Below are 13,553 nucleotides of genomic sequence, written 5' to 3'. Positions count from 1 at the left end.
TGTTTTCCGCCAACGACCGTATAAGGATCCTATATTTTCTGTGACGACATAACCAGCTTGAGGAGCACAGTCGTTAGATCCCGTGTAGCCACTTCCCATGTAGCCATCTCTACACTCCTGTTGACTCGATGGTGGTTGCCTCACGACAGTTGAAACAGGACGCAATATAGAGAACCCAACAGTTTCGTCTGCCCGAGAAAGCTGTAAGCTGATCGAAATGGCAGTTGTTCTTTCACAGTTCCTAATTAATTTATAGTGCTAAATGACAAATAGGTTTTCATTCATCTTAACAATGACAATGGAAGCCGTCGCACCTTTACTAAATTTGTCTCAGAGAGAACTGCCATTGTGGAGTCAATAGATTCGTTTATAAAGATGGATATGGTATCTTCATCTCGTGGATAACAAGGTTACGAAACCATGTCGATCATTGTTTTATGTGCTTCTGGTGACTGCGTGTAGGCGAACGAAAACATCCAATACCTTTATGGCGGGAAAAATTTTTCAGGGGAACGAGTTCAGTGTGTTACGTTTTATATACCGAGCTGGTGCAAAAGTTATGGCACAGGGTTCGTACTCAGGGAGAATAGGGCTCATCCTATCGTTCTGATTTAGGTTTTAGATGTTTACCCTTGAAGACTAGAGGCGAATTCCAGGATGATCCTATAGTAAAGTTTCAGCCGATTTCATCCCCCCCCCCCAGTAAATGGAATACACGAACGATGTCGACATCAGCTGGGCGTTACACTCAAAGCCGTATACCTCGGTTATACACATCCACGTTAGCTATCACGTCCAAGAATTTATTCTCTGTTCCTCCCTCAATCGCTTTTTCTTTGGCTATCTCTTTTCCTCTGATCCCTCTCAGCTCTTTCCTTCTACCCCATTCCTCCCCTCTATCTCTCTCTTTTCCCCTTCTCCCTCCATCTGTCTCCTCTCTCCTAGTCTGTTTCCCATTGTCTTTTTCTCCTTTCGTCTCCCCTCTCCCTCCCTCTTTCTCTTCAATTTCTCCTGTACATTAAAACCTCGGAAGCGGCTTTGTCCGTACCGCCAATAAGCAAATGAAGTGTCTCCAGCGCTACCAGCAGTTCCACTGACAGACCTCGGCCTTTCCGTTTTCAATTAAACTAATAAGCTGCAGCTGCTCGCAGACGCCTTCGCCCTTGCCTTCGCCTTCCCGTTTGCCCATGCCGACGTCTTTTTGCCACTAAGCGGCGAGCGCGCATTTTATGGGCAGTAAACGGGGGCTCTGTGACCGCCGCCGCCGGACGCACTCGTGGTCACGGCCGTGGCCGCAACGGAAAATTAAAGCTATTCATCCTAACTTTGTTTCTTTACGAGCGAGGCGTTAACGCGGTGGCAAGTGCCATTACGACTTGGGCCCTTCTTTTCTATACCCCGGCACTCCTATAAATACTCTTCTCATTACGTTGCTTCATCATATCGGCATTAAGATGAGGAGCAAAATACGTGCACTAGACTGGCATTCTGAAGTTACCGGACTGAAATTCTCCTCTTGAAATCCTGATGTGGGATTTCTGTGATGCCTTCAGAGTATCAGACGGGGATGTTTTGCTCGATCCTTATCTTTGTTAGGTGTAAGTAGATGGGCAATTTTATATTTCTCCATCGAGGTCTATGCTTTTTTGGATCTACAGTGAAGAATTATTTTAAAAAATCTCTTTTACAGTTTTGAAAGAGAATCTGCGAGTCTTAATCAGTGCTATATGCGTAGTTTCTTCTATTCACCTTGCATATGGCGTTATCATTTCCCGAAACTGCCTCATTTTTGGTCTGCATAGACTGAGTGGACGCAGAGATGGTTCTGGTAACGATGGTAAAGATCGATAGGTACATATACTTACACAGAATTACATCAAGAAACGACACATTAAGAGTAGACGATGAGTTTTGCTATATGGGCAGCAAAGTAACTGACGATGACTGAAGTAGTGAATAAATGAAGTGCAAACTGTCAGTAGCAAGAAATGCACTTCTGAGAATGAGAAATGTCGTAACATCGTATATATGGGGTGATTAAAAAAAAGAACAGATTTCAGTTGCTTATTACAAACAAACTGTACTAGATAGAAACACATTGCGCATGTCATTGCGTAGAGGAAGGTTACAAGTTTTGTGTTCCACGGACACTATACCATACACTCGGCATGAGCACCACGCGGTGCTGGAGAAACAACGAAACGGTACTCCATTTCATTCCAGTCATACCTTCTGTTATGGTCGCCGGGAGGCAATTGCTCCAGTAACTGCAGTTTATAAGACTTTCTACGAAGCCGTCGCTTCAGAATGCGCCACACCGTTGTTGAAAAGTCTAAGTTCCTACCCCGCTCGTCTTGTGGAGTTCCGAGGGCTCCGTGCGAAGGCATTGTGGCGTGCGGTTAGGATTACGGTATTTTACAAATCGTGGGCAGGACTACAACAAAACCCATAACTTATGATTAGCGTAACATGGGGTTTCATTTAATCGCTGCCTCTCCCGGCTAAAGATAGTTATCCTGTCAAAGAAATCTCCACCTGAGAACGCGTACCAATGTTGTCTGTCAAGCAGTGTAAATGGGACTAAATTCTTTTTTACAAGAGTGATCTCACACAATTTAGCGAACTATTATTCAGAGTGACAACATTTTTCCTTACACAAAATGAACTATTTTTACATAGAATACCAAACGCGCACAACACTAATGTATTCTTTCCTGTCAAAAAATATTTCCTAATAGTTCTTACGAAATAATCGGGGTTCATACATTAGCAGAGAACAGTTTCACCGCGTAAGATACTGTTTGCACCATATTGAAAGATTATTCATAATCTAAGTCGAATTTATGATTTTGGGTGGGTTCTGGGCCACCAATACACAATTATTATCGTGAAAATTAACCATCAAGATTCTTGTGTCCTTAGTAGTTTCATTTAGAACTGCCGCTGTAATATTTCACTACGATGGCGTCCAACATATGACAGTCACCTATCATTTCTGCTTCAGGCGTTGTTTCACTCTCAAAAAATAACATAGATATTAAATCTTCCCTGTACCTTAACTATATGCATTAACATTTAAAAGTATTTCTCCATGTTACTCACTCATTATTGAGCACTTTACCAATAATCCGCGCTGTAGATCAATCGCGCTAATGGCTGCGCTCCATTGTAGCTGAACAGAAAACTTAACATTTATATAGGACGAGAATCATATTAAAATAAAGTTTCAAACATAAGTATTGGTTTCAGTGACACAGAAACTCTATTTTTCAAATATTACTAAGCAACATAACACAGTTTTTTACCGACCTCAGTGCTACGTGGCATCAACCCCGTCCGATCATTACAACGGTTCGAACAAGAAGAAGAATTACTATAGAAAAATCAGAGATAACAAAAGATGAAGATTTCCATTATCTTTTTCCATGAGTATTGTCTGAGATATAATTTTCACCACTGACAGTAGTTAATTATTATTATTTTACTATCGACGAAGTCCTTTTATATTAATATCACGATAATGTTCGCCCAAATTGCACACACAATGCCGTCGTGAATATTGTTCTGAATAAAATATAGTCGTGGTTATTACAGAATCGTATACGCTCGACATTTTCATCAGACGTTCGTGGCTGACCAGTTTTCGCTTTGCATATGCTACCAACGTCGAAGAATGTTGTATGCTAGTCATAAATATGCTTGTGCGAAGGCGGCTTCTTGCCGAACCGATAGCGGGATGCACTTCGTAGTTGAACAATGAAAGGACTTCGCGCAAATTCCAACACACAAAATGTTTCCTCTGGTAATGTAGTCGCCATGTTCCATTTGTAAAGACTGTGCCCTTGAGAGTAAAGAAACTTTTAAATTTGGTGCTACATAGAATGCTGAAGATTAGATGGTAATTAATTTAGAAAGATCCGCTTCAGCTGTACTCCGTCTACAGGCCACAAGTGGCTCATAGGGACCATCCGACCACCGTGTCATCCTCACTGAGGACACGGATAGGAGAGGCATCTGGTCAGCACACCGCTCTGCCGGTCGTTATGATGGTTTTCTGTGACCGGAGCCGCTACTATTCGGTGGAGTAGCTCCTCAATTCGCATCACGAGCTTGAGTGCACCCCGAACAGTGGCAACAGCGCATGGTGCCTGGATGGTCACCCATCCAAGTACCGGCCACGCCCAGCAGCGCTTAACTTCGGTGATCTGACGGGAACCGGTGATTTCACTGCGGCAAGGCCGTTGCCCTCAGTTGTAATAGTATTTATTTAAACCACGACCACATTTTCACATCACTATCTCTTTTACATGTCTTATAAGGGACGATAAAAACGTTTCTCTTTGAGGTCATTGCTGCAACGAATATGTAACGTTGCATGACTCCGATGCTGATATGTAAACACCGATAAGTAGTCAAGTTTTTACTACGGCATTCGTGTCTTTCCGATGTGCGTGCGGTAAATGCGGAAAAGTTTTCTATGTGCGACGTTATTACCACATGCGTCCAAACAGGATCAACGTGCTGTTTGTCTTTTCTCGGCTGTGGAAATGACAAACACCGGTAGACAGCCACTAGAGAAAGAAGAATGTGTATGGGACAGTATGTCAGTCGAAAACCGGGAAAACTGCGACAAGGGATGCTGGTGCTTCATGATAACGCACGTCCCCACAACGCAAATGCAGAAGCAGAAGTTACGTCATTTCGAGTAGAAGACACTCGAACATCTGCCCTACAGTCCTGATTTCTGCCCCTGCGATTATTACGTCTTCGATACCTTAACAAAAGCCTAGAAATGTTGACGAGTCCTGTCGGACGACAATGTGTAGCAGACAGTTACGGACTCCATCAGGACACTGTACGAGGTGCATTCAAGTTCTAAGGCCTCCGATTTTTTTTCTCTGGACTGGAAAGAGATAGAAACATGCGCATTGTTTTAAAATGAGGCCGCGTTCATTGTCAATACGTCTCAGAGATGGCAGCACTGTACGGTAGATGGAATTTTACCGCCAGCGGCGATAATGAGAACTGTTTTAAATACTTAAAATGGCGACGTTTTCCTTACTTGAACAGCGTGCAATCATTCGTTTTCTGAATTTGCGTGGTGTGAAACCAATTGAAATTCATCGACAGTTGAAGGAGACATGTGGTGATGGAGTTATGAATGTGTCGAAAGTGCGTTTGTGGGTGCGACAGTTTAATGAAGGCAGAACATCGTGTGACAACAAACTGAAACAACCTCTGGGTCGCACAAGCCGGTCAGACGACATGATCGAGAAAGTGGAGGGAATTGTTTTGGGGGATCGCCGAATGACTGTTGAACAGATCGCCTCCAGAGTTAGCATTTCTGTATGTTCTGTGCACAGAATCCTGCATGACGACCTGAAAATGCGAAAAGTGTCATCCAGGTGGGTGCCACGAATGCTGACGGACGACCACATGGCTGCCCATGTGGCATGTTGCCAAGCAATGTTGACGCGCAACGACAGCATGAATGGGACTTTCTTTTCGTCGGTTGTGACAATGGATGAGACGTGGATGCCATTTTTCAATCCAGAAACAAAGCGCCAGTTAGCTCAATGGAAGCACACAGATTCACCGCCACCAAAAAAATTTCGAGTAACCGCCAGTGCTGAAAAAATGATGGTGTCCATGTTCGGGGACAGCGAGGGCGTAATCCTTACCCATTGCGTTTCAAAGGACACTACGGTAACAGGTGGATCCTACGAAAATGTTTTGAAGAACAAATTCCTTCCTTCCTGCACTGCAACAAAAACGTCCGGGAAGGGCTGCGCGTGTGCTGTTTCACCAAGACAACGCACCCGCACATCGAGCTAACGTTACACAACAGTTTCTTCGTGATAACAACTTTGAAGTGATTCCTCATGCTCCCTACTCACCTGACCTGGCTCCTAGTGACTTTTGGCTTTTTCCAACAATGAAAGACACTCTCCGTGGCCGCACATTCACCAGCCGTGCTGCTATTGCCTCAGCGATTTTCCAGTGGTCAAAACAGACTTCTAAAGAAGCCTTCGCCGCTGCCATGGAATCATGGCGTCAGCGTTGTGAAAAATGTGTACGTCTGCAGGGCGATTACGTCGAGAAGTGACGCCAATTGCATCGATTTTGGGTGAGTAGTTAACTAGAAAAAAAATCGGTGGCCTTAGAACTTGAATGGACCTCGTATTTTACCAATCGGGCATCTTCAACCTGGTGCCTAGGTGGGATGAATGTCTCAATCCTCACTGTGATTTTTCCTGATTGGCATATAGATTCTGGACTATGCAGCATTCAAACGGATATTTTTTTGTCGTCCGTTTTAAGATAGAAACTTGGAGTAAATTTTAAATAATGCATAGGGCAAAAGAATCTTCTGATTTTACAAGTGCATATCTTTCAACCGCATGCACGTGGAACGCTGAGGTCCTTTTTATACATTACCGGCCATCAAAATTGCTACACTAAGAAGAAATGCAGATGATAAACGGGTATTCATTGAACACATATATATTACTAGAATTGACATGTGATAACATTTTCACGCAATTTGGGTGCATAGATCCTGAGAAATCAGTACTCAGAACCACCACCTCTGGCCATAATAACGGCCTTGATACACCTGGGCATTGAGTCAAACACAGCTTGGATGGCAAGTACAGTTCATCAAGAGTAGTGACTGGCTTATTGTGACGAGCGAGTTGCTCGGCCACCATTGACCAGACGTTTTCAATTGGTGAGAGATCTGGAGAATGTTTTGGCCAGAGCAGCAGTCGAAAATTTTCTGTATCCAGAAAGGCCCGTACAGGACCTGCAACATGCGGTCGTGCATTATCCTGCTGCAATTTAGGGTTTTGCAGGGATCTAACGAAGGGTAGAGCCACGGGTCGTAACACTTCTGAAATGTAACGTCCACTGTTCAAAGTGCCGTCAATGCGAACAAGAGGTGACCGCGACGTGTAACCATGGCACCCCATACCATCACGCCGGGTGATACGTCAGTATGGCGATGACGAATACACGCTTCCAATGTGCGTACACTGCGATGTCGCCAAACACGGATGCGACCATCATGATTCTGTAAACAGAACTTGGATTCAGCTGAAAAAAGGACGTTTAGCCATTCGTGCACCCAGGTTCGTCGTTGAGTACACCATCGCAGGCGATCCTGTCAAGTGATGCAGCCTCAAGAGTAACTGCCGCCATGGTCTCCGAGCTGATAGTCCATGCTACTGCAAACGTCGTCGAACTGTTCGTGCAGATGGTTGTTGTCTTGCAAACGTCCCCGTCTGTTGACTCAAGGATCGAGACGTGGCTGCACGATCCGTTACAGCCATGAGGATAAGATGCCTGTCATGTCGACTGCTAGTGATACGAGGCCGTTGGGATCCAGCACGGCGTTCCGTATTACCGTCCTGAACCCACCGATTCCATATTCTGCTAACAGTCATTGGATCTCGACCAACGCGAGCAGCAATGTTGCGAGACGATAAACCGCAATCGCGATAAGGTACAATCCGACCTGTATCAAGGTCGGAAACGTGATGGTACGCATTTCTCGAATCATTTGCATATCACAGCATCTTCTTCCTGTCGGTTAAATTTCGCGTTTGTAACACGTCATCTTCGTGGTGCAGCAATTTTAATGGCCAGTAGTGTAATAACGTGTAGGATTAAAGTTTCTACTTATCTCTCACAAATATTCTGTGAGCCCCGCGGTGGGCTCACAGTAAACATAGAGACGGCAGTCCATGTTCTTGGGAGCATCTCTAGAGTTGCTGTGTGGCGTCGCGGTTTACCCAAAGGTTTTGGAAGGGGAAGTACATAAAACGCAGAGTTTCGCAACCTCTACCCCCCCCCCCCCAAAAAAAAAGAAAAGAAGCACAAACCATGAGATTAGGTGACCTTTTAAGACAGTGGTGTAATACGCTAAGGCAGCTTATTGCTAAGAAATTTTCTCATATGCAGCACGAACAATTGTAACTGAACTGGAGCTATTGAAACGGAGAGCGCAAAAGACTTTTTGCTGCTGTGTTATCGGCATTTGACTCAACGCACATCGAGTAACGAGCGAACGAGGTAGCTGACACAGGGGGGGCTCTTACTGCCGAACACATGAACAGGTAACTTTTGACAAAAAGATAAACGTCTAGTTTTAGTGCGACGAAATGCATCACCAAATTTCTATTTTCATTCATTAATCACAAAGCGCACCAAACCTTTTTCACAGCGGGCCGGATAACTGACGAAATGGAGAACCCGGGCCGTATCATATTTTTGTACAATACTTGCAAGCGACGTCGAAAGCTCTGGGAAAAAGAAGTGAAAAACTAATTTCAGCATTCCATATCAATCGTAGGTGAGTGGCACGCAGTGGAAAAAAGCCAACGGCAACTAACATATTTATGTAATAAAAAGTCACCAAAATTGTTAGCAAAAAGACAGGTACATCAAACCTAGTGTGCAGATATCTGAATCTCACAAAATAAGCTGCAAAAAAACGCTAGTGTGATTTGTGAAACTGGCGTTTGGCTTTTAGATATCGTCTTTGTTTGCTTTTTTATTGCTGTATCCGTTCAATAGAATTGCTTTCCAATGTTCATCAAGCAATCTCGATCGATATGCTGACTTCGCGTACTTCTTTTTTTAAAATGTTCGCTCACGAATGTAAGTTGTGTCATCCCAGTGGCAAATTTCTTCAATTTCGGAAACTCAGCATCAGGTAAACAGCGATAAAATTCATCAAGTTTTCCTTCTCTGTAATTCTTTCTGAACAAGTCATTTGTTTGCAAGCCATTGACCTCTAACTGCAGTTCAAATGGCACGTCACCAATGTAACAGTCAAACGGATTCTGGGACAGAAGAATTCACTCTCAGTTCTCTCAAAATGAAATTTTGTTTCATAAAATCAAAGTTGATATCTTCAGGGGTTGTAGCATAAAACGTTTTGGTGCAGTGAAAATGAGAAGTTTTCTCTTTCCAGTTGTCCTTCAAACAACAACAGCTTTCTCCGAAATCCTCTGATGATTCTGTAAAGATCACAGACGAGGTTATCTCTCCCTGGAGATTCAAACTCATTTCATTCATGTGGGCTGTGATGTCGTTCCGGAGCTTGTAAATACGAAATAGGTCGTCACCGCAGCTGAGTCACCACTACTGTCTGAAAAGGCAAGTCACAGAACTCATAATCAAATTCTTTAAGAAAAGCCAGAAACTGACGATGATTGAGTCCATGTCCCCGAATGAAGTGGGTTTGAGCCATCGTCCTCCCGAATACGAGTGCAGTGTGCTAACCACTGCACCACCTCGCTCGGTGATTCATTTGCAACAAACTTTGTTGTGAAGAGATCTGTTTGGGTTTCTAAAGTATATTTCACTGCGTAACCTTCCAGAGAAGTATGAATATGTTGACAGATATTTTACTTCATATCTACGCCGAAGATTGTGCTCTTTCTTAACGGTAACGTTTTCGTTCCATATCACCATGTTTTGTTTCCACAAACTATTACTTCACTCCCAATTTTCATTGAAAACGCGACACTCGGCGTCCACTTCTCGTTTCTTAGTAGCCATAATGAAGGATGAGGTAAACGGAATATGACAAAAAAAAGACATTGAATAACAAGCATCATTAAAATCTTGGGACAGCGCGAAAAGGCAAATGCTACGATAGTCAAGAAAATTTATGATACGCCCGCTAAACCCGCTGGGCAGAACAGGTAATTAGGATTGTGGAGAGGGCCAAATAAGGTTGGGGTCAGTTTCACCTTCTAATTGTAATTTAATAACACATTTACAACCAAAGCGGCACATAGGCAAACCTTTACCAAATGCAACTCTTTCAAGGCTGAAGGCCTCCAAACAAGAAATCTTAACAAATCAACAAGATAAAAACCAATTAAGATAGCAATAAAATAATTAGAAAAAAACATCTATCACAGCTAGGTGGAAAGCCTCAAAGCAATGTAGATAGTACATACATATGCAAGGTGCACAATACAAATGGCTGAAGGCCAGAATTAAGTTTCAAAATTTTAGAATATATTACCATAAACTTTTAAAGGCAGAAGGCCACAATGTTTAGAAACAAGAAATCTTAAAAATCAACAAGATAAAAATGCAGTTAAAAAAGCAAATAAAGTAAATTAAAAAACATATCACGGCTAAGTGGAAAGCCTCAAGGCAAAGCAGTTGCTGTTGTGGTCTTCAGTCCTGAGACTGGTTTGATGCAGCTCTCCATGCTACTCTATCCTGTGCAAGCTTCTTCATCTCCCAGTACCTACTGCAACCTACATCCTTCTGAATCTGCTTAGTGTATTCATCTCTTGGTCTCCCCCTACGATTTTTACCCTCCACGCTGCCCTCCAATGCTAAATTGGTGATCCCTTGATGCCTCAGAACATGTCCTACCAACCGATCCCTTCTTCTGGTCAAGTTCTGCCACAAACTTCTCTTCTCCCCAATCCTATTCAATACTTCCTCATTAGTTATGTGATCTACCCATCTAATCTTCAGCATTCTTCTGTAGCACCACATTTCTAAAGCTTCTATTCTCTTCTTGTTCAAACTATTTATCGTCCATGTTTCACTTCCATACATGGCTACACTCCATACAAATATTTTCAGAAATGACTTCCTGACACTTAAATCTATACTCGATGTTAACAAATTTCTCTTCTTCAGAAACGCTTTCCTTGCCATTGCCAGTCTACATTTTATATCCTCTCTACTTCGACCATCATCAGTTATTTTGCTCCCCAAATAGCAAAACTCCTTTACTACTTTAAGCGTCTCATTTCCTAATCTAATACCCTCAACATCACCCGACTTAATTCGACTACATTCCATTATCCTCGTTTTGCTTTTGTTGATGTACATCTTATATCCTCCCTTCAAGACACCATCCATTCCGTTCAACTGCTCTTCCAAGTCCTTTGCTGTCTCTGACAGAATTACAATGTCATCGGCGAACCTCAAAGTTTTTATTTCTTCTCCATGGATTTTAATACCTACTCCGAATTTTTCTTTTGTTTCCTTTACTGCTTGCTCAATATACAGATTGAATAACACCGGGGAGAGGCTACAACTCTGTCTTACTCCCTTCCCAACCACTGCTTCCCTTTCATGTCCCTCGACTCTTATAACTGCCACCTGGTTTCTGTACAAATTGTAAATAGCCTTTCGTTCCCTGTATTTTACCCCTGCCACCTTTAGAATTTGAAAGAGAGTATTCCAGTCAACATTGTCAAAAGCTTTCTCTAAGTCTACAAATGCTAGAAACGTAGGTTTGCCTTTCCTTAATCTTTCTTCTAAGATAAGTCGTAAGGTCAGTATTGCCTCATGTGTTCCAGTATTTCTACGGAATCCAAACTGATCTTCACCGAGGTCAGCTTCTACTAGTTTTTCCATTCGTCTGTAAAGAATTCGTGTTAGTATTTTGCAGCTGTGGCTTATCAAACTGATTGTTCGGTAATTTTCACATCTGTCAACACCTGCTTTCTTTGGGATTGGAATTATTATAGTCTCCTTGAAGTCTGAGGGTATTTCGCCTGTTTCATACATCTTGCTCACCAGATGGTAGAGTTTTGTCAGGACTGGCTCTCCCAAGGCCGTCAGTAGTTCCAATGGAATGTTGTCTACTCCGGGGGCCTTGTTTCGACACAGGACTTTCAGTGCTGTGTCAAACTCTTCACGCAGTATCGTATCTCCCATTTCATCTTCATCTACATCCTCTTCCATTTCCATAATATTGTCCTCAAGTACATCGCCCTTGTATAGACCCTCTATATACTCCTTCCACCTTTCTGCTTTCCCTTCTTTGTTTAGAACTGGGTTTCCATCTGAGCTCTTGATGTTCATACAAGTGGTTCTCTTATCTCCAAAGGTCTCTTTAATTTTCCTGTAGGCAGTATCTATCTTACCCCGAGTGAGATAAGCCTCTACATCCTTACATTTGCCCTCTAGCCATGCCTGCTTAGCCATTTTGCACTTCCTGCCCATCTCATTTTTGAGACGTTTGTATTCCTTTTTGCCTGCTTCATTTACTGCATTTTTATATTTTCTCCTTTCATCAATTAAATTCAATATTTCTTCTGTTACCCAAGGATTTCTACTAGCCCTCGTCTTTTTACCTACTTGATCCTCTGCTGCCTTCACTACTTCATCCCTCAAAGCTACCCATTCTTCTTCTACTGTATTTCTTTCCCCCATTCCTGTCAATTGTTCCCTTATGCTGTCCCTGAAACTCTGTACAACCTCTGGTTCTTTCAGTTTATCCAGGTCCCATCTCCTTAAATTCCCACCTTTTTGCAGTTTCTTCAGTTTTAATCTACAGGTCATAACCAATAGATTGTGGTCAGAGTCCACATCTGCAGATAGAACAAAAATATGCAAGGTGCCATACGAATAGCTGAAGGCCACAATTAAGTTTCAAAATTTTAAAATATATTACCATAATCTTTTAAAAGCAGAAGAGTGCAATGTTTAAGCTTGAAAGATAATTGCAAGACTGAAAGCTTACAATTAATTTTGCAAAATTCTTAAGAAAAAAGGAAAAAAAATAACCATAAGCCTTAAATTTTAAGTAGCTGAAAACAGATAACTAAACACCGGTGGGAAAGACAATAAAGACAACGGCACTCAGAAGCCTCCAGGCAGGTCGGTCTCCCCTCATTCACTTAGGCGAGACAGGGAGGCAGGTGGTGAACCCAACTACACTTGATCCGTCGGAACCAAACCAAGAGACAGCCAAGGACCGACCGACACAACGACTTGCTTCCCATCAATCAGTACATGAGAACTCGAACAGAAAAGTTAGCAAACGTGATAATCCACAATGGAATATGTATTAGCTGTCAAAATTACACACCATGTTGGACAGTGACAACAGGTGAAGAAAGGACACTGCCTGAAATTACGTTAGTGGCCAGGGCAGGTAAGCGGAACACTAACGGCCAGAAGGCAGAAAATTCCAATGGTGCACTCGAATTGAAGTCAGCCATAACGGTTAATTGCACCGCATGACGGCTAAATTTCAGCAGTAGAAACACTCGGTGTTGCTCACAGGAAAACCTCCTAAACAGCAAACCACCGAAACGAACCACCACTACATGAATGGACGTGGCTTGGGTAGTTGAAACCACTACTCAACTTTGACGTCATAGGACGGTGAACCACGAAGCTCGTAGCGATCGGACAGCTCCACACACGCTACGACACTGCGCTGGGAGGGACTGCCAGCGGACCCAGCCGACTGCACCGCGCGGAGGTAACTTCCCTAGTCCGGAACAACCGACCGACTCCCCTCAGAATGCCGACAACATCTAAAATAGTCGTCAGTTCAAAATAACGCCAACTACACACACAAACTGACAAACACTTGAACGAAGACCTGAACAATACCCAACAGTAACTAAACACGGACGAGGACAAGTTACACACACACACACACACACACACACACACACACACACACACACACAGACACAGCCGACTCATGAAAAATCGGCGAGCCAAAACGCGTCGTCCGGTAGGACGACCGACCGACGATCCACCAAGAC

The 13,553-nt window shown here is 43.1% G+C and overlaps 1 pseudogene; it reads right to left on the bottom strand.

Moving 5' to 3' along the window:
* Positions 1 to 4,129: 4,129 nt before the first annotated feature.
* On the bottom strand, positions 4,130 to 4,246 carry LOC126189744 (5S ribosomal RNA; annotated as a pseudogene).
* Positions 4,247 to 13,553: the final 9,307 nt, after the last annotated feature.

Source organism: Schistocerca cancellata, chromosome 5 (assembly GCF_023864275.1).
Source record: "Schistocerca cancellata isolate TAMUIC-IGC-003103 chromosome 5, iqSchCanc2.1, whole genome shotgun sequence".
Lineage (NCBI taxonomy): Eukaryota > Metazoa > Arthropoda > Insecta > Orthoptera > Acrididae > Schistocerca > Schistocerca cancellata.
The sequence above is the reverse complement of the archived record's forward strand: the minus strand, read 5'-3'. Positions and strand labels throughout refer to the sequence as shown.